Below are 19,401 nucleotides of genomic sequence, written 5' to 3' on the forward strand. Positions count from 1 at the left end.
ATAGTGTGCAAAATATCGAATGATTCAAAGGGAAATTATAAATTGTGATTGAATGATTAAATAGAGCAAAGTGAACAGGTATACATGCTATATTATATGAATTGTTTATGAGACGACTTTATAATGGTGATATTTGGGCTTTGAGCCTAGCAAGCTTTAAGCTGGTGAATAATATTATCGGGTTTAAAACCTAGCAGGCTAAATGTCGGTGATTTGATAAAAGTCTAAGACTATGAGACCTTGTGTTAAATCGGCAATTGAATTTGTTCAATGCATTAAGTTGGCCAGGTATGTGATATATTCTTATGCATGTTAGATCGATTGGAATTGAATCATGAGTGTGAAATGAGAAGCATAGGTGAAAATGCCTATGTCATATATGTGAGTAAGGGCAAAACCATCGTAAATTATCGATAAGGGTGGACTATGTGCGGAATCATCTTATAATTGCTAATTTGAACAGTTGTGTGCGAATCATTGAGCATGATGTATTGTATTGAGATTATGCTTGAGTGAAATTATAGATATGTGATGAAATTGATTGGTGATATACATGTTTAAATAATGTGAATGCAAAGAATGTGTGAAAGAGTAAATTTGTAATAAATCTGCTTGGGACAGCAGCAGTAATGTGATTTTGGAAAATCACCATAAATTGTTGGAGTTGAGTTAGAAGCTGAATAAATTATGTAATTAAATCTTAATGAGTCTAGTTTCTTATAAAAGATACCATGTAAGCAAAAGAATTTCTGATAATGAGATATTTGAAGTGGCGTGGGATAGAGTCAAATGACTTCGAGGTCCCCTGTTCTGTTTTTAGAAAATCATTATAATTTGTAAAAAAATGGTTATAAGATAAAATTTATATGCTTAGACTCCTTAATGAGTCTAGTTTCAAATGAAATCAAATAGAACATATTTTGAATTCTATACAATGAGAAATTTGATTCGTAGTGAAGAGTGGTCAGATTAGTCAAATAGTGAAACAGGGGAAACTTTAAGAAAAATCTGGTATTGATTGGCCAAATCTAAAATTCTGAAAATTTTATGGATGGAATATATATGAGTCTATTTTCAGGGAAAATTAACGGAAATTGATTTGGAGTTTTTTAGCTCTAGTTATAAATAATTTAGTGACTATTGCTCAGGAAGACAACTTGTAGTGAATTTGTGATTATGTTGTAAACATTGATAAAACTTGTTAATGAGTTGCTTATTGTTTTCTTATGAACTTACTAAGCGTAAATCTTACTTCCCTTTTCTTTCCCATATTCCCTAGGGTTGCTAGGTTAGCTTGGGTTGGAGGCCGTCAGAGATATTATCACATTGTCAAGTCTACGCTATCGGCGTAAATAAATCTTAGCGTTTCGAGTCTATGGCATGTATAGGGTTGTAAAGTTGAGTAAGTAAATGATACAAGACTAAGATATTGGTAAATATTTAATAATGCCTCATGAATATTTTGGGCCTTGTAAGCCCGATTAAAGGATAATATACGTGTGTATGAAAAGTTTAAAATTGATCAAAAATTTTTACGGTCTGGTTTTATATAAATGGATGAGTTTAAATCTGGTAGCAGCTCGAACCCTGTTCCGACGAGGGATACGGGCGAAGGGTGTTACATGGTGTGTGCAAATTTTAAATGTTTTGTGTTTTGTGCAATTTGGACTAAATTGTAAAAAGTGTAAAATGTTAGGGTAAAATGGTAATTTACCCATTTATGTGTTTTTGGACTAAATTGAATGGAACTATGTTTGAATGAGTTTAATTTGAATATGTTTAGATTAAGAACTAAAGAAATCAAATTTGGATTGGGGGAAAACCAAAGTTATTGAATATTTGTCCCGTTTCGATTATCGTTGTCCAAGGTAAGTTTAAAAGCAAATAGATGTTGTTAATTTTAAATAATATGAGTTTTATATGCTAAAATGAACTATGTGAAAGTATATATGTGGTACCCGAATATGAATATGCTTGGGAGCTATGTTTACGAATTCGATTCGGCCGAGTTATGGAGTCCGAAAGCCCCGTACGAACCTTAGGAATAGCTAGGATACATATGTCATGACATAGGATTTCCGATATGTGTTCTCATGTAAGACCATGTCTGGGACGTTGGCGTCGATATGTGATTACGTGTAAGACCATGTCTGGGACATCGGCATCGTATTTGATTCGTGTAAGATCCTGTCTGGGATAGTGGCATCGATATGTGATTACATGTAAGACCATGTCTAGGGCATTGGCATTGTACGATTTGTTTGATTATCTGAGTATCCTATTCAATTCCGAATGGTTCAACGGGAAATGATAAGTTATGATCGAATGTGTAGTCGAGCTAAAATGATCAGGTATGTGATAGTTAAATTGCCTATTTGAAAATAAGGTAAGTTGACTATTTGATATGTGATACAAATTATATATGATACAAATGAAAATATATGTGTATATGAAAAGTATATTCGGTCAAATGTTATCCATAAGTGATATCATATTTGTGATCTATGTACAAACATATATGAATGGTTATATTCAGCCTTATGACTACAAATTATAAATATACATGAGATGATACATGAGATACAATCTTAATTATGTATATTTGATTGCGTATAGGTTGTTTCGGCCTAATGATATATGTATGAAATAGTAAAAGTGTGAAATACATGTTTATACTAAAGGTTAATTGTGCATTGAATTATGTGATAATTAAATACAAATGATATTTTAATGAAATGCGAAATTATGTATAAGACATGTATAATTTAGTAATTTATTTGCTTATGACTTACTAAGCTATGATAGCTTACTCTGTGTGTATGTTTGCCTCTGTTTTATAGATTTTGAAGACTAGTTACGAGCTCGGGGATCGTCAGCAAAGCCTAATACACTATCAACTGTTTTTGATTTTTTTATAAGCTAAATTTTGAACCTATGGCATGTATAGGCTAGATTATATTTGGATATGTTTGATTTTAGTATGTGTATATATATACAAACCATGCGAAAATGGCTTGTTTATTTTGTTAAGTTCAGTTTCAAGGTCTGATCAAATTATGGTTATGTTTGGTTGTGGTTTTGGTGATTTGGCTATGGTTTATACATAGATAAATATATGTGAACTTTGTTGATATGCTTTGTTAAGGTGTTATTATGTGATTTGGTATTAAAGTATATTCGGTTATGGCATATAGGTGAAATTATGGTTGGATATATGGTTGAGTAATATGCTTAATGAGTGGTTGTGGCTTGATCATGTTCAAAGGTAATGTGTATTTTAATGATATATGATATACATGAGATATGCTTGATATCATGGATGGATGTACTTGGCAATCGAGATTGAAAATGGATTATTATGTGAAATGTGGTAATTGTTTATTGATTTGTCATAGATATGTGGTTAATTGAGTAGGTAAAAATGCAAAATGAGTTATTGATTATGGAATGGTCATTTAGGTTGGAAATGCAAGTATTTAAGTTGAATAAATGGTAAATTATGAATTGAATATAAATTTTGGCTATATATATATATGTGCATAACCAAATTTGTATTCAATGAATTGGTCTTATGTATGACCTTTGATACATTGCAAGAAAGGCGATATTAACATGTTTAGATTTGGCTTTGATACTTTATAGCATTAGACAAGTGTTTGCTATGTTATATGTATATATACAAATTTGTGATGTGTTTGATGTGAAATGCAAATTATGATTGACATATTGGTTTGGTTATATGAAATGTTACATGTGTGTAAAGTAATAGAGTAAAATGAAAATAGACATTAAATAAAGCATATGTATTTAGAATGTTTTAATATTCGGCTATTGCATTGGAAATTGACCATATGAATAGTAATTCATGCTATAAGATAACTAAATGGTTATATGCGAATTTAATAAAATTGTTTTGTGCTTTGTGTATTAATGATTAAGTATATTATAAAAGAATGAGTAGACCGTAATTCATTTTGTGGTCATATGAATTGGGTGTGTTTGGTTATGTTTTAGTAAAGATTTAACTTGTCTTTTGGCTTAATAATTTAATATAATGACTTAGATATTAGGCATGCAAAATGGTTCATGTTTTTATGTACTATGCGCATAAAGCTATAGTAATAAAACTAATATTGATTTCTTTGGAAGATATGTTAATGCAGTTTATGTTATAAGCTTATAAGTCATGATTCAAGAATTGTTAAACTGAAGTTACAAATGTATGCCTTCGAATATGATCTGAGTGATTATGTGAATGTATGAAAGTTGTATCTTTTTCGGTAATACCACATAACCCCATTCTGGCGACGGATATGGTTAGGGGTGTTACATGGCCTACCGTTTCTGATACAAATATTAATAAATACCATGTAATCATCATTACACAGCTTGGCTATCTCGTTGATTTCTAATCAAGTTACTTAAAATCTAACTAGCACAGTATTCCAGACAAATCATGCGTAATATGCCTTTGACGAATACTTATTCCGTACTTACCCTTTATCTTTTAACACGAACTTGTCATTAATATAGTAGAATATCATGAAGTCAAGTTCTTACTTTCTTATGTTGTAGCAGATACTATACGCCCACACGTATACGCCAAAGCAATCATTTGGGTGGATAACACTACGCTAAACAAGTATTTACAGCTATACGTCAAAAATTTTGACCTGCCAGATCTGGGGTGTTATAATGGCATTAAACACAATTGGCCAAAATAAAAGAAGTGGAAACAACATTATATTTGTCACATCTCAAAAATCGGGTTAGAAGAAATTGGATTCGTAAAACCAGGAGTGGTCACACCCTGATTTTTGAGTTAAGATTGTGAAAATTTTATCAAGTGATTTAGTTTAGTTTAGTGGTTAAGAGATGTGAGTAGTGTGTGAAAGGTTCCGGGTTGAAATCATTTCCCTTGAATTTTTGTTATTTTTGCCTAAACCCCTATCTTTGATCTTGTAGCTTATATATTATTTTCTACTCAAGTGGTGTCAAGAATGAGCCTGTTGGTTTAGTCGTAAGGCTTCAGTTTACCCAAGGGTCTTAAGTTCGAATCTTGTTGTGCATAAGTGGAAATTATTTTTTGTTTTAAACTCTAGGGAAAATCTGATAAGGATAACTAATCAGATTTAGTGGGAGCTAGTGGGGATATAGGTGGCTTAGTGGGAGTTAGTGGGTATATAGTTGGTTTTAAAAAAATTATTAAAATTATTTTCCCTAAAAAAATTCCTCTTCTGCAACTGTACACATTTTCCATTTTCTCCCATGTTCCATTTTTTTCCATTTTGTGATTTCACGTATCTTCATTTTTTGACAAAAATTCTTAGTATCCTTTTCGATTTTCCTTCATTTGCACTCTGTTCTCGTCTAGTTAACAACCATTGTTCTGTCACTTTACCGTCGTTTTGACTTTGGGTTGTTCTTGTTGACAATTCACTTCATTTTCTTTTCGTGTGGATTATGTGTGATTAAGCGCTTCGGTTTAGTTTAACACTCAAATTGTGAGTATTCCTTGTTTAATTTCCTTAAATGTTTTATCTGAAGTAAGTGTAGGCTCGTTGTAGAGATTTTTGTTTAATTGAATTTGGATTTGGTTAGGTGTGAATCATGAGAGGAATGATCCTCTGGCTTCGTAAGTGCGTTTAATTCTCTACCTTTAAGGGTGCTGGATTTACATCTGTGGTGTTAGCATCGAGATTGACCAAGTGTGTAACAAAAACACGAGAAAACAATAATCGGTGAAAACCAAAATTGTGACAGTTGACACCACACGGCCATGTACCAAGCTATGTAAGTCACATGATTTGGGTTATTTGGGTCATGTGGCCCACATGAGTGTGTGTTAGACCGTGTGGACCACACGGGCTTGGCCAGTTGGGTTACGTGGCCTACTTTCTAAAAATTCACCTAGGCCTGTTTGACTTTGAAATTCATAATTAGACCTCCGTGGGGTCTGTTTGGCTTAAAAATGACTCTAAAATGTGAAATATGATATTTTGCTATGTATGTGATAAGGATATTATTTGTGTTTCAATTCCTGGAATGTCTAAAATGTGAAATTCATATATGGTCTGTGATCTAATAATTCTATTAATATGTTCTGATGTGATAAATATATATGAGATATGTGCATTTGATGTCTTTAATATTTGCATGTGCATTGGGGTGGGATATGATATGTGATGGAGGAAGTGTGATTCTGGCAGTATTATTGCACCTTCTGGTGGTGTATCCGCAATATTTATTCTGGCAGTTTGATTGCAATTATAGTGGCTTGACCACATATTATGACTCTGGCAGTTTATTGCAACATTTTTGTTTGGCAGCCAAGTTGCACTTATATGAATGACATACCACCATGACCAGGTGTGATGGGATGGATGGACTCTTGTAGTCCTAATTGGTGTGATTGGTTGGACAAAGTTGGTGTGTAATGGATGGGGGTAGGATTAATGTCTGCATCTATAGATTAATTCATATATGCATCTGTATTTGATTATGAGTGTAATAGGCCCAATCTGCCCGGGTCTACAAAAAACCAAAAAAACAAAAAATAATAAAATCAAACAGAAATAAATAAACCAAATTTTTTATTGGCTCAATGTCCATTTACAAGAGTTATGGCCTAAATTAAATTAAACCCAAACATACGCCAAGACCCTAATCCAAAGTCCCATTACACCCAAAACCTATCCCAATTCATAAACGGCCCAAAAGAGCCCAATAGCTTGAAGGCACCAGAAACCCTAGAGGTTTCTGGAATATGCTAGAGCAGCAGCGGATCGGGTTCCCACGAATAGCTCTCACGCACGGCCTCCACAGTCTCTTCCTCCATACACCCCAGGTGTGCCCTTGTACAGTCTGTACATCCACATCAACGGAACCTGCGAGAAGGAAAAACAAACACAGCAACAGAATACACGAGAAGTAGTAGCCGAAATACAATGGAAAAATAGCAAAAAAAAAAGAAAAATAGATTTTTTTTTTGTAATTTTTAATTCTTATTTTTTCGGCTATAAAAAGCCACCGTTTGTACTATCAAACCTTACGCACACTGAAATATGCATATTGAATACCAAAAAAGGAGAATCAAAAAGTTATCAAAAGGTGATTTCATATTCTGTTTTTTTATTCTTTCTTTTCTTTCGATTTGCTTGCAATCTTTTTGATAAACCGTAATTTATACATATTTTTCCCACATGTTTAATGCATTTTATAGATGATTTCCTATTATAATTGGTGAATTCGATGCTCCTAATGCTTTAATTTCATGTTTTATACTTAGGAGAGCATATGAGAGCGAAAGGAACGAGAAACGGTCCAAAAACAGAGAAAATGAGCCAAAGTACGAAATCAACATGGCCTGGACCTCCTTACACGGGCAGACCACATGGCCGTGTCAATTTGGCAGGCTCGAGCACGGCCTGAAGTAATCGCACACGGGCATGTCCCTGTCGAGCCCAAGTTGAGTCCAATTCAGAAAAGGCTAATTTTGAGGGCTTTTAGGCATTCCAAAGCCTATAAATACACCCTAGAAGAGGAGAAAAAAAGACACGCAGAATAGAGAGTAAGGAATTACTCTAAGAAAGCCGATTGATTCATCTCAGAAGCCTGATTCATCATCAAGACTGAAGATCTCTCCTCAATTCCCCTTCAGGAGTTTTGAGTTTTCTTTATGTTTTGTATTCTTTATTATTCTAAGATGTTTTCTTATTTATTTATGAACTAAATTCCCTAAATACCTAAGGAGAATGAAACCTAAGATGAATCTTGTTATTATTTTCTGAATTGTATGATAAATATTTAACTTGTTCTTAATTATGTGTTCTTAATTCTTGTTTTGATATCCCAGGATACTGATTCAAGATAAGCTCTTATTCTGAGGAGGAATAGACCCTGTCTAAGAGTACATTTGTCATAATTAAGTGGAGTTGATTGCGCGCCTAGACATAGGGTGACAAGATTTTGCCGGATTAGGGTGAAACCTAATAAGGGGATCCATAGATCGAGTTAATGCAACCCTAGAGTGTTAATTAGAGAAAAGTCTCGGTTATTCAATCTAGAGATTAGACATTATTAGTCTTGAATAGGGATAATAACATAACTTAGGGATTTCTACAGTACAAGTTAAATGAATAAATCATCCGATTCAAAGCCAGAATAACAAGTACAGTCTAGGTGGATTTTTCCTTAGGAATTGTCTTGATTCAATCGATTTTCCCAAAAGCAATTCCCCAATTCTATTCTCTGTAAGTTCTTAGTTTAGATAATTAATTAGTTAAAACAAAACCCCATTATTCTTAGGCTAGATAATAAAAAGACAGTCATTACTAGTACTTTTAGTTCCTTTGGGTTCGACAATCTGGTCTTGCTAAAACTATACTACTGTTCGATAGGTACACTTGCCTACATCGCGATAATAGTTAGTTTCAAGAACGATTAATTATAAATATTTAAAACCTATCACGAAATCACGCGATCAAGTTTTTGGCACCGTTGCCGGGGAACTAAGATATTAGGAACGCTCAATTTTTTTTTACTTTAGCCATTTATTTTTCTTGCAATTTAATTTTATATTATTATTATTATTACTTATTAATTTACTTTTTCCTTCTCTTGGCAGGTTTTCATAGTTTATGACTAGAACAAACCCGTCAGGGTCACTACTTTTTTACGAAGAAATTGATCGCACGGTTTGCAGAAACCAAAGTGAAATAAGGCGAAGCTTAAGATACATAGAGAACAAATAAGAAGACGATACTCAACCCTCAACCAAAGAGATGGCTGAAAACCAAGGCAATCGGCTACCTCCTGCAATTACAGTTAATCAAAATCCTGCTCTACGCACTATGTATGATTATGCTAAACCTTCTCTAACAGGAACTGAGTCGAGCATAGTTAGACCTGCTGTAACTACAAATACTTTTGAACTGAAACCTAACACTATTGAAATGATACAACAATTTGTTCAATTTGACGGTTTGTAGGATAAAGATCCCAACGCTCACTTAGCAAACTTCCTAGAACTATGCGATACATTTAAAATCAATGGCATTTCTGATAATGTCATACGTCTTCGGTTGTTTCCCTTTTCATTAAGGAACAAAGCTAAACAGTGGTTGAACTCGTTACCCCAAAGGTCAATCACTACTTGGGAACAAATATCGAAAAATTTCTATTAAAATATTTTTTTCCGGCTAAAACGACTAAATTACGTAATGATATCTCTTCTTTTGTACAGATGGATTTAGAAACACTCTACGATGCATGGGAGAGATACAAGGACCTTTTGAGGAGGTGCCCCCACCATGGGTTACTGCTTTGGCTTCAGGTTCAAACATTCCATAACGACCTGAATCCTTCGACTCGGCAAATGGGTTGACGCAGCTGCTGGAGGAACCATAAATAATAAAACACCTGAAGATGCTTATGAGTTCATAAAAGAGATATCATTGAATAACTATTAGTGGCAAGTCATGAGGACAAAGCCAATGAAAACAGCCAGTGTTTATAACGTTGATTCGGTCACTATGCTCTCTAATCAGATAGAACACTTGAATAAAAAAATTGATGGTTTTCTTAGTTCTTCACAGGTTCACCCAGTAATGCAGTGCGAAGCAAGTGGAGGTGGAACAAACCATTCGGAATACCAACCTTATGGCCACAACATGGATAACGAGCAATTAAATTACATGGGTAATAATCCTCGACCTCAAAACAATCCATATAGTAACACTTATAATGCAGGTTGGAGGAACCACCCCAATTTTTGGTGGGGCGGTGAAGGAAATCAAAGACCACAACATCCTCCAGGCTACCAACAGACACCCTATCAATAGGAAAAGAAGCCAAACCTTGAAGAGATGCCCTCAAAGTTTATATCAGTGTCAGAAACTCGTTTTCAGAACACCGAGGCAACACTTCAAAATCAACAAGCGTCGGTTCAAGGGCTCGAAACTCAGATAGGCCAGCTTTCCAAACTAATCTCCAAACGACCACAAGGTTGCTTGCCAAGTAATACTGAACCCAACTCAAGGGAACAGCTCAACGCAATTAATATTCAAGATGCCGAAGGAGTCATTGAGACTGAGCCAGAACCAAGGAAAGAAACAGTGGTAAGCAAAGGTAAAGGTGAGGTAGATTATAATAAAAACAAACCAGTGACCGTCGAATATAAACCTCGTGTGCCATACCCCAATGCGACAAGGAATGACCGCTCAGATGAACCATTTGGTAAATTCCTTGAACTCTTAAAAAAATTACATATCAACTTACCGTTTATTGAAGCTCTATCGCAAATGGAAAACACGATGAAATTTTTAAAGGAGCTTTTAGCAAATAAGCAGAAGTTGGACGAGGCGTCGCATGTGGAGCTGAACGCAGTTTGCTCAGCCATTCTCAAAAATAAACTACCCAACAAACTAAAAGACCCAGGGAGTTTTACGATTCCTTGCTTAATTGGTAGTTTAGATGTTAATTATGCATTAGCTGATCTAGGGGCTAGTATCAACGTCATGCCTTACAAAATGTTTAAGCAACTAGGTCTCAGGAAACCCAAATAGACTAGGATGAGCATTCAATTAGCAGATAAAACTATAAGATTCCCTAGGGGTATTATTGAAGATATGCTAGTTAAAATCGATAAATTTATATTTTCCGTTGACTTTATGGTTCTAGACATAGAAGAGGATAGCAACACTCCCTTAATTCTAGGAAGGCCCTTTTTAGCAACTGCTAAAATAATCATTGATGTTGGCACAGGTGAACTCACACTTCGAGTGGAAGACGAAACAATCACCCTTCAAGCTCACAATTCTGGCAACACATCAGGAATTGAAGGTGATCATTTAAACCATTCTACTAAAACTAACAATATGGTGCAACCTACTTTGCAGAAAATGAGTCTGAAAGAAGCACATGAGTCACTTTCAAGCAATAGTAGAGGACCTACTCATGAGGAACGAAGACTACAAATAGAGGAGTTAGATGAATGGCTAACACATAAACCAAGAACACACGATAAACCAAAACTGAGCCAAAATGAGCTCTATACCTTTCAAAATCAACTCAAGGTTGGCGATAAAGTCTTATTAGATGCCGTAGATCCTCACATTTTCACTTCCAGAAAGGATGAAGAAATCCCTCTTACGGTACTTAGTTTTTTCCATTCAGTACGATCGAGGTGAGTCATTTCAAATTCGGCACTTTCAAGGTAAACAACACCCGTTTAAAACCCTATTTTGATAAGATCGATAGCAGGAATGAGGAGTATAAACTCCTCAAACCACCATGACCATTCAATGGAGAGGTAAGTCGAGCTTAGACTATAAATAAGCGCTTCTCGGGAGGCAACCCGAGCACTAACTGTATTAATTTCTTTAAAAATTTAGTCTTCAACATCTAACTTACTAACAGAGCTCTTGAATACAGGTTTTCCATAGAGACACGGCCAAGCACACGGGCGTGCTTAGGGTTGTGTGAAAATAGGGCAAAAAATTTCCCCAACACGGGCTACGATAAAATACCACGGCCATGCGACATGGCCGTGGTCGAGCCTACCAAAACAACACGGGCGTGCGACACGTCCATGTGGAAAAACAGTGGGCGAAACTATTAAAATAGTACGAGCGTGTGACATGCCCGTGTCTAGCATCCGTGGTCGAACCTATTAGATTGACACGGGCATGGGGATTTACCACACGGGCGTGGGAGAAGCGAACAACACCAGACACGGTCGTGCGACACGGCCGTGTGCCCCACACGCCCAAGGAACACGGGAGTGTACTAAATGTCAGACCCGCCCAAATTCGAAATTCGCGAATCACATGGGCTGAAATTGGGGAACACGAGCATGTGCCATGTCCGTGTGCCCCAAAATCTATAAATACCCTGCACTATTTATGTGACAGCCCTAATTTGGCCCTAGTCGGAAAGTGGTTTCGGGACCACAAAACCGAGTCATAAAAATAATTAACCGTTATAATCTATGCTTAGTGTATGTGTACATGCACGTGTGAAAGTTTCATGTTTTAATTTGGTCAATTGTATGTGAAATTATTAAATAGGACTTATGTGAGAAAATTTTGAAATGTAATAGGTTAATCTTAAGTGGCCTATTAATGCATGTGACAAAGAGGATGGACTTGCATGTCAAATATTCATTTTATTTAGGTAGTGGCCGGCCATGATGATATGTTATATAGGATATATGTATTATTTAATTATAATGGCTTTATAATTTTAATTTAGTAATGAATTAATAAAAAGAAAATGGGTGATGAAAACAAAGCTTCACCTTTGTTCTTCTTGACCGAAATGTAAGAGAGGAAAGGGGAGAAAACTTCATTCGGTTACCATAGGCTTAAATCAAGGAAAGAATTTTTAGTAGTTCTTAAAATTTTAGTTGTTTTTAAGTTAGTTATCAAGTTCTTATTTCAACCCATGTTAAAATTTTTAGTTTTGGGAGAATTTGAGCTTTCGGTCATGGTGGGAATAAAATAAAATACATGGTTGTCTTCTAGTTAACGTACTTGTAAGTAGTTTGGATGAATGAAGAATAATAATTTAACCATTTTGCGTACTAGTGTAATTACCGAATTTGAGTTAAGAATATCCTTGAGTGATGTTGTTTTTAAATGTCAAATGGGGAGCAAATGTCGTTTGGATGATTGAATAAATAAATAGAGAATTAAGTAATAAAAGGTTCGGCATTGTATATGAATTAAGGGTATAATTTTGAATAAAATGAGTATATGTGTTAATTACCTTGTATTTGAAGTTTTGAAGAATAGGTAGTGATTAATTAAAATGATGAAGGTTAAATCTTTAAATTTAGTTGAATTTGAACATTCGGCATTACCTATGATATTAGATATGAGTGTATGAAAGGTTGATTTTGAGTAGTTAGGTGTGTTAAAATAGTTGATGATTGGGTGATTCTTATGGTTGTTTCGATTATGGTCTTGGCATGAGTAAAAATTTATATATGGAAATAGTTGTTATATTTTACGAAAGTGTTAATACATGCATTTATGCTAAGGAATATTCAATTATGATACAATATATATGAGATGTTTATAATGGGATATATGTCATAGTAATTTCGGTTTGTTAAGTATGCAGTACGTGTATGGCAAATTGTATATATAGAATGCATTGAAGTTACCCTATATGATCGAATAAGTAATTAGAATATTGGTGATATATATGTATTTCTATTCATGGTTAATTGGTATGTGAAATGGGTGTATGTTAGTTAAAAATATATACTTAAGGTGATGTGTTAATATAATTAGTTATATAGTTGGGTTTCAATATTGAGTATAAGGGATAAGAGCTTTAAATTGCCTTTGATGTTCGAAATGATTAAACCAATTTATTTGTTGAATTAAAGCTGAAGAGCATAGGGGGCAATTTGAATAAGGGAAAAGCGAAAGTAACCGAGTAGCCATTTCAAGAACTGCTCAAATATATCCGAGGTAAGTTTTAAGTAGTTTCCTTTAGTATATAATTGACGATGCCACTATAAGAGTATAGTAGGTAAATTGTGATCTTTGGCTTGCACTTGAATTAAGATGTAAAATATATAATGCATGTATATGACTTATAGTTTGATGGCCACTTTGAATTTAGGATTAAATGATGAATAGAATGAGTGATATGAGATATAACCATTGAGCTGAAATGTGAATGATGATGTGTGTGTCGAGTTTATATTCGAATGTAATATACGACTATTAAGTGATAAGGTGACTGACATGTGTTATGATCAAATGTGTATGAGATTAAAAATATCCGGACATGAGGTCCGCAGGCTATATGCTGGAAAAATATCCAGACATGAGATCCGCAGGCTATACGCTAGAAATATATCCGGACATGAGATCCGCAGGCTATATGCTAGAAATATATCCGGACTTGAGGTTCGCAGGCTACGTGCTGGAAAAATATCCGGGTTAAAGACCCGCAGGCTTACGCTAGTAATGTATTCCGAGCTCTAAGATTTGACAGAACCGATACCAGTAAGTTAAATAAGATTTCAACTTCGAATATCAGTGGTAAACATCGTTGCGTAAGTATTATATGTTTTACATGTTAAGGTTCATGTTATGTGCTTATTTTTGAATTGATTTTTTTTAGTGATTTAATAGCATCACGACACGAAATATATATATATATATATATGTGTGTGTGTGAATGAATTCGGTATTTGAGGATAAGACAATAATATAATTGGTTAATGTAAGTCACCATATGAAAGAATGTGATTAAAGGTATTAGTATAATCTATGTAAATAGTGAAATATGTGCAAGAAGTCTTGTATATTCATACACACATATTTGGCCAAGGGGTTTTGTAACTAATGTACTGGTGTATATTTGGTCAAGTGAATTACAATTAGAATACAAGTTTTGTGATACTCAATGTTCAATTTTAATGATAAGCCTTAATAGTATGAATTGCTTAAAACTTACTAAGCCTCGAAAGCTTACTCTGTTTCTTATTTCTTTGTTTTATAGATTGTTGATTTTGGCTATCGACTTAGGGATCGTCAGCAGTTCTTCATACTATCGATCTTTTTGGTACAGTTATTATATTTTGGACTCGATATGGCATGTATAGGTTGGACTGTTGACAAAAATATGTTTTGAAATTGTAAATATCTTGGCCGTATGAAAATGGCACTTATGACTTATAAATCTGTATGTATTCAGTTTGATTTATACTTGTGTGGGTAGATTATGTGTTTGAAATTAAATGTTTAGCTTGGTAATACCTCATAGCCTATACCGGCGATCGGACACGGGCTAGGGGTTTTACAATTCACTTTCTTCCCCATTCAAAAACCCTAACCCTAGCTGCTGCAACTCCACACGGCCTCCCTGCCATGCCAGTGCATTGCCTCCAACTCCGTTCTCGACGCCCAATCTCTTCCTTTTAGCTTTTGTTTACTCCTTTTCCTTTTATTTGACTGATTTATAATTCTATTTATCATATTAATCTATATTTTTCATGTTATTTCCATATTGATAATCACATAAATTTCATTTATCAACCAAGTTATCATCTTTCTTATGTTTAAAATCTTACTCATTACATGATTCCTTCACTACATTTAATTAGTTAGAAGTGAATATTTATGGCTAGGATAGTTGAAATAATCATGCATATTGTGTTGGCATTTTTTTTTCATTCATATAGTATTTTGCATCCCATTCTTTGCCATTTTTACTTATATCACCATGCTAATGCCACAAAGAAATAGGTCATTGAACTTATTGTTTTAATTGAATTTAGTAGTTGTGGCTAAATATATTTATGCGTTTTCCTTTTTGAATTTAGTCGCATTCCTTTTATATATTATTAATTAACCACTCATTAAGATGACTTGATAAATCTAAATCACAGGTACCATGTCATCTTCACGAGGAAAGAAAACCACCGTACCTACCTCGAAGAAGAGGAAAGGAGCGTCATCTTCCGTGGGTCCAACAACGAAAATTCGTCACCCTCTCCTGCAGTTCCCCCGAGGGTCCCAAGAAGAACTTTTCCAAATACTTCAGGCTCGATCTTTAATTGCAAGCCGTTGCATCGACTGGGCCGATGTAGAATAAGTTCAGTTGGCTGATGCGATTCGGGCCCTCCTAACCACTGACCCTTGGGAGCTGTTCTTTGGGATTATCGAGCTGACGTATCTCGAGCTCACAATGGAACTATGCTCAACATTCCATCTCCAGGCCATAATGACGAACTACGATGATCCCGGCACAGTCCAGTTTCTCCTAGGTAGGTTAGTCTGCCAGCTAAGCGTCCCAGAGTTCGGTGCTACACTAGGCTTATATACGGATGAGTTCAAGGAGGAAAATGAACTACATGCTCTCACTCGCCACATACATTTTTCTCCCTTGAAGTGCTAGCATACTTTGGCCCCTGGTGCAGCCTCCTATATCCTAGCCACTCCAAGGCATAAGTTCTCCCACCATCCCTGAGGTACTTACACGCCATTTTAGTTCACACGATTACAGGGAGGCGAGAGAGCACTAGCGTCGTCAACACTCACGACGCCTACTTCTTATGGTGTATGTCGCACGGGCACGTCACCGACCTTGCCTATTTCATCGCCCTTACGATTCAGCACTAGACGGAACAGTATCGGAAGGGGGTCATCTCCATTGGCCCTTACGTGACTCGACTAGCGTGACACTTCGGGCTCCTTAACACCGTGGCCTAAGAATCATCCTTCACCCTCATCGGCCAGATGTCTCCACAAGGCATCTCGAGCATCCTTAGCATGAGGATGATCGAGAGGCGCCGAGGAACCTACCCTCCTCAATATCGTCTCGCCCAATCTACAAAGGAGGTGGCCTATGAGGACATTCTTGATGATGTCCTTTCGTAGCACAAGGACCTACCGACTCAACCACCACCACCCTCTCGTCCAGTTCATGCGGCGACTTCATATGCTAACATCTCTGAGCGCCTCACCCGGTTAGAGCAGTAGTGTTTTCAACGATTTGACAACATTGATGCTACTCTACAGCAGATTTGTCAGCACCTCCACATCTCACTGCTAGTCCCACCTCGCGAACCATCCAACGATGAAGATGTTTAAGAATATTTATTTATTATTTTATGTTTTTATTTTTATTTTTATTAAAACTACTTTTTATTTTTATTGATTTTAGAATTTTATTTTTAATTATCAAATTCAGTTATTTCTTTACGAGTAATTATTCCTCCTAATATCCCCTAAAAAGTTCCTGATTTTATCACAGTTAAATAAGAGCTCTTAAGCTCATCATCGCATCGGAACTAAAAACTCCACCGAGAAAGGTTCTCCATGACTGCCATGTCCTGATCGACCACGACCATAGCTACCAGTAGATATAATATTCTTTTGGCGCAGGACTTATCGACTAATGAACCTTTACGACCGCCGGAGTATCCTCCTCCACTTTCGAACCGATTACTCTCCAAAACTCTAGTTCGAGGAATTCATCATACAGGAAGTTTCACTTCTCTCCCTATCTTATTTTTATATTATATAATACCTATCTTTGTACATTGAGGGTAATGTACATCTTAAGTGTGGGGGGGCATTCATTTTATTATCAGAAAAATCCCTGAATAATCACATTATTCTCTTGAAAAGCTCTCATATCATATTTACGATAAATTTTAATTGATTTATGACTTTGATTGATATGTCTTGAATTAAAACATAAGGATTTATGCATTGATTGTTTAAACTTTAAGACATTAGAGAATCAAGCATGATAAGTTGATTTTTATGAATTTAAAATTATAGGTTGTTTTCCCAAGTCTAGGTATTATTTTGAATTGGAATTCATGAGTCTAAACATCAAAAAGTCATAATTTTTGTGAGATTTTTGAGCCTTTTGAGCATTTATTAATTTTGTCATGGTCACTTTTATTATTGCTTTGAGTGCGTCAGTATTGAACTGTTATTCTAGAACTTGCTTGATTATGCATGTCGAGACCACATCGTTTGATTTGATATGTCAAATTGATTAAGGCACTCAGGATTAACCCACTCATGCCATGAAAAGCCTACCTCCACAATTAACCCTTAGTAAACCCTTTTGAGCTTAACAAGCCATTCCTTGTATTAACCTCAATATTGACCTTTAACCCATTATTGTTGAAATCCCCTAAATTAATTTGATCTCTATTTTTGTCGAGATTTGAGTTGAAGAAATTGCTTAGCTATGTCTTGTTTGTAATAAGTTAGCCTAAGTTATTTAACTTGTTCTTAAAAAAAAAAAAACTATGTATACACATTAGTAATTCCATATTTTGAGAAGAGGCTCTTTTGTACGCAAGTGATATCAATTTTTTTTCTAGTTAGACAATTTTTCAATTGAATCTTGATTCTAATCCTTTCTTTCAGCTTGTGACCACACCCTCTAACCAATCCTCACTACAACCCTCTAAAGACCTTTTGATTGATGTATCATCTTAAATTATAGTGGTGGAGATTTGATTTTCATGCAAGCCTATGGTAATAACTTTTCATTATTGACTATTGAGTGCATCATTTATTGTCCTTAAACACCTCGACTGATTTGAGTGAATCTTCAACGAGGATGTGAAACTCTGTGACATTCTGAATCAAAGGTAATTACTCAGATGAGGAGAGACACCTATGTTTGCATAATTTAATAGTCAACTTGGAATGTTTGAAACTTTTATGTTCTTTTAGTTGAATTCTCAATGTATGATTACTTATGGATTATTTTGAGATATTATCGATAGAAATTATAAGTTGAGAAGAATTTATTTTGATTATGAGTTGAGAATTTTGCTTGAGGACAAGCAAATGCTTAAGTGTGTGGGTATTTGATAAACCGTAATTTATACATATTTTTACCCCATGTTTAACACATTTTATGGATGATTTCCTATTAGAATTGGTGAATTCGATGCTCCTAATGCTTTAATTTCATTTTTTATACTTAGGAGAGCATAGGAGAGCGAAAGGAACGAGAAATGGGCCAAAAATGAAAAAATGGGCCAAAGTACGAAATTTAACACGGCTTGGACCTCCTCACACGAGAAGACCACATGGCCGTGTCAATTTGGCAGGCTTGAGTGTGACAGCCCAAAATTGACCCTAGTCGGAATGTGGTTTTGGGACCACAAAACCGAGGCATAAAAATAATTAAAAATTTATTTTGATACCTATAATATGTGTGTGCTCATGTATGACATTTTATGATGATTTATTTAGTGTTATAAAGGTGAATTTCACTAGAAAGGACTTGTGTGAGAAAACTTAGAAATGAGATAGGCAAATGTTGAAGTGGCCTATTGATGCACACTAGGAAATGTTGTCCTTGCATGTCAAATTCCCCAAATTTGACTATAATGGCCGGCCAAGGTGGGTATGATGGGCAAGGGAAAACATGTTTCCAACATGTTTGGCTAGTGAGTTATGTAGGAAGTATTATAATAAAAATAAGCATAAAAAATGAAAAAAAAAAAGGAGAAAGATGAGCTTGGATGCCCCTTGTTGCCGTGAGTAGAGGAAAAGAGAGGAGAAATTTTTGTTCATCCATTTTCACTTCTTGGCCGAAAATACTAAGGAAAAAGGGGGAGGATTTTTGCTTCATGCTTGGTTTAGAAGAGATCTAGAAGGAGATTTGGCTAAATTACATCAAGATTAAGGTATGTATGAGGTTGTGTTGGGAGTTTCATGCATGTTTTGGTTGCTAACTTGATGTGCATGTTAGCCATGGCTCAAATCTTTGTTATGCCATGGAAATGGTATTTGGCCAAAGTTGTTATGGTGATAAAGCCATTGCATGCTAAGTGTGAAGCTTGATGATGATGCATGCAATGATGGATTGTCTACTCTTGAGTAAGATTTTGAGTTT

The 19,401-nt window shown here is 35.2% G+C and overlaps 1 non-coding gene across 1 annotated transcript; it reads right to left on the minus strand.

The window, feature by feature from the left end:
- Positions 1-9,211: 9,211 nt before the first annotated feature.
- On the minus strand, positions 9,212-9,318 carry LOC128282226 (small nucleolar RNA R71). Its single transcript, XR_008272435.1, has one exon. It is a non-coding gene; the product is annotated as a small nucleolar RNA R71 (small nucleolar RNA).
- Between the last annotated feature and the right edge of the window lie 10,083 nt (positions 9,319-19,401).

This window comes from Gossypium arboreum, chromosome 1 (assembly GCF_025698485.1).
Source record: "Gossypium arboreum isolate Shixiya-1 chromosome 1, ASM2569848v2, whole genome shotgun sequence".
Lineage (NCBI taxonomy): Eukaryota > Viridiplantae > Streptophyta > Magnoliopsida > Malvales > Malvaceae > Gossypium > Gossypium arboreum.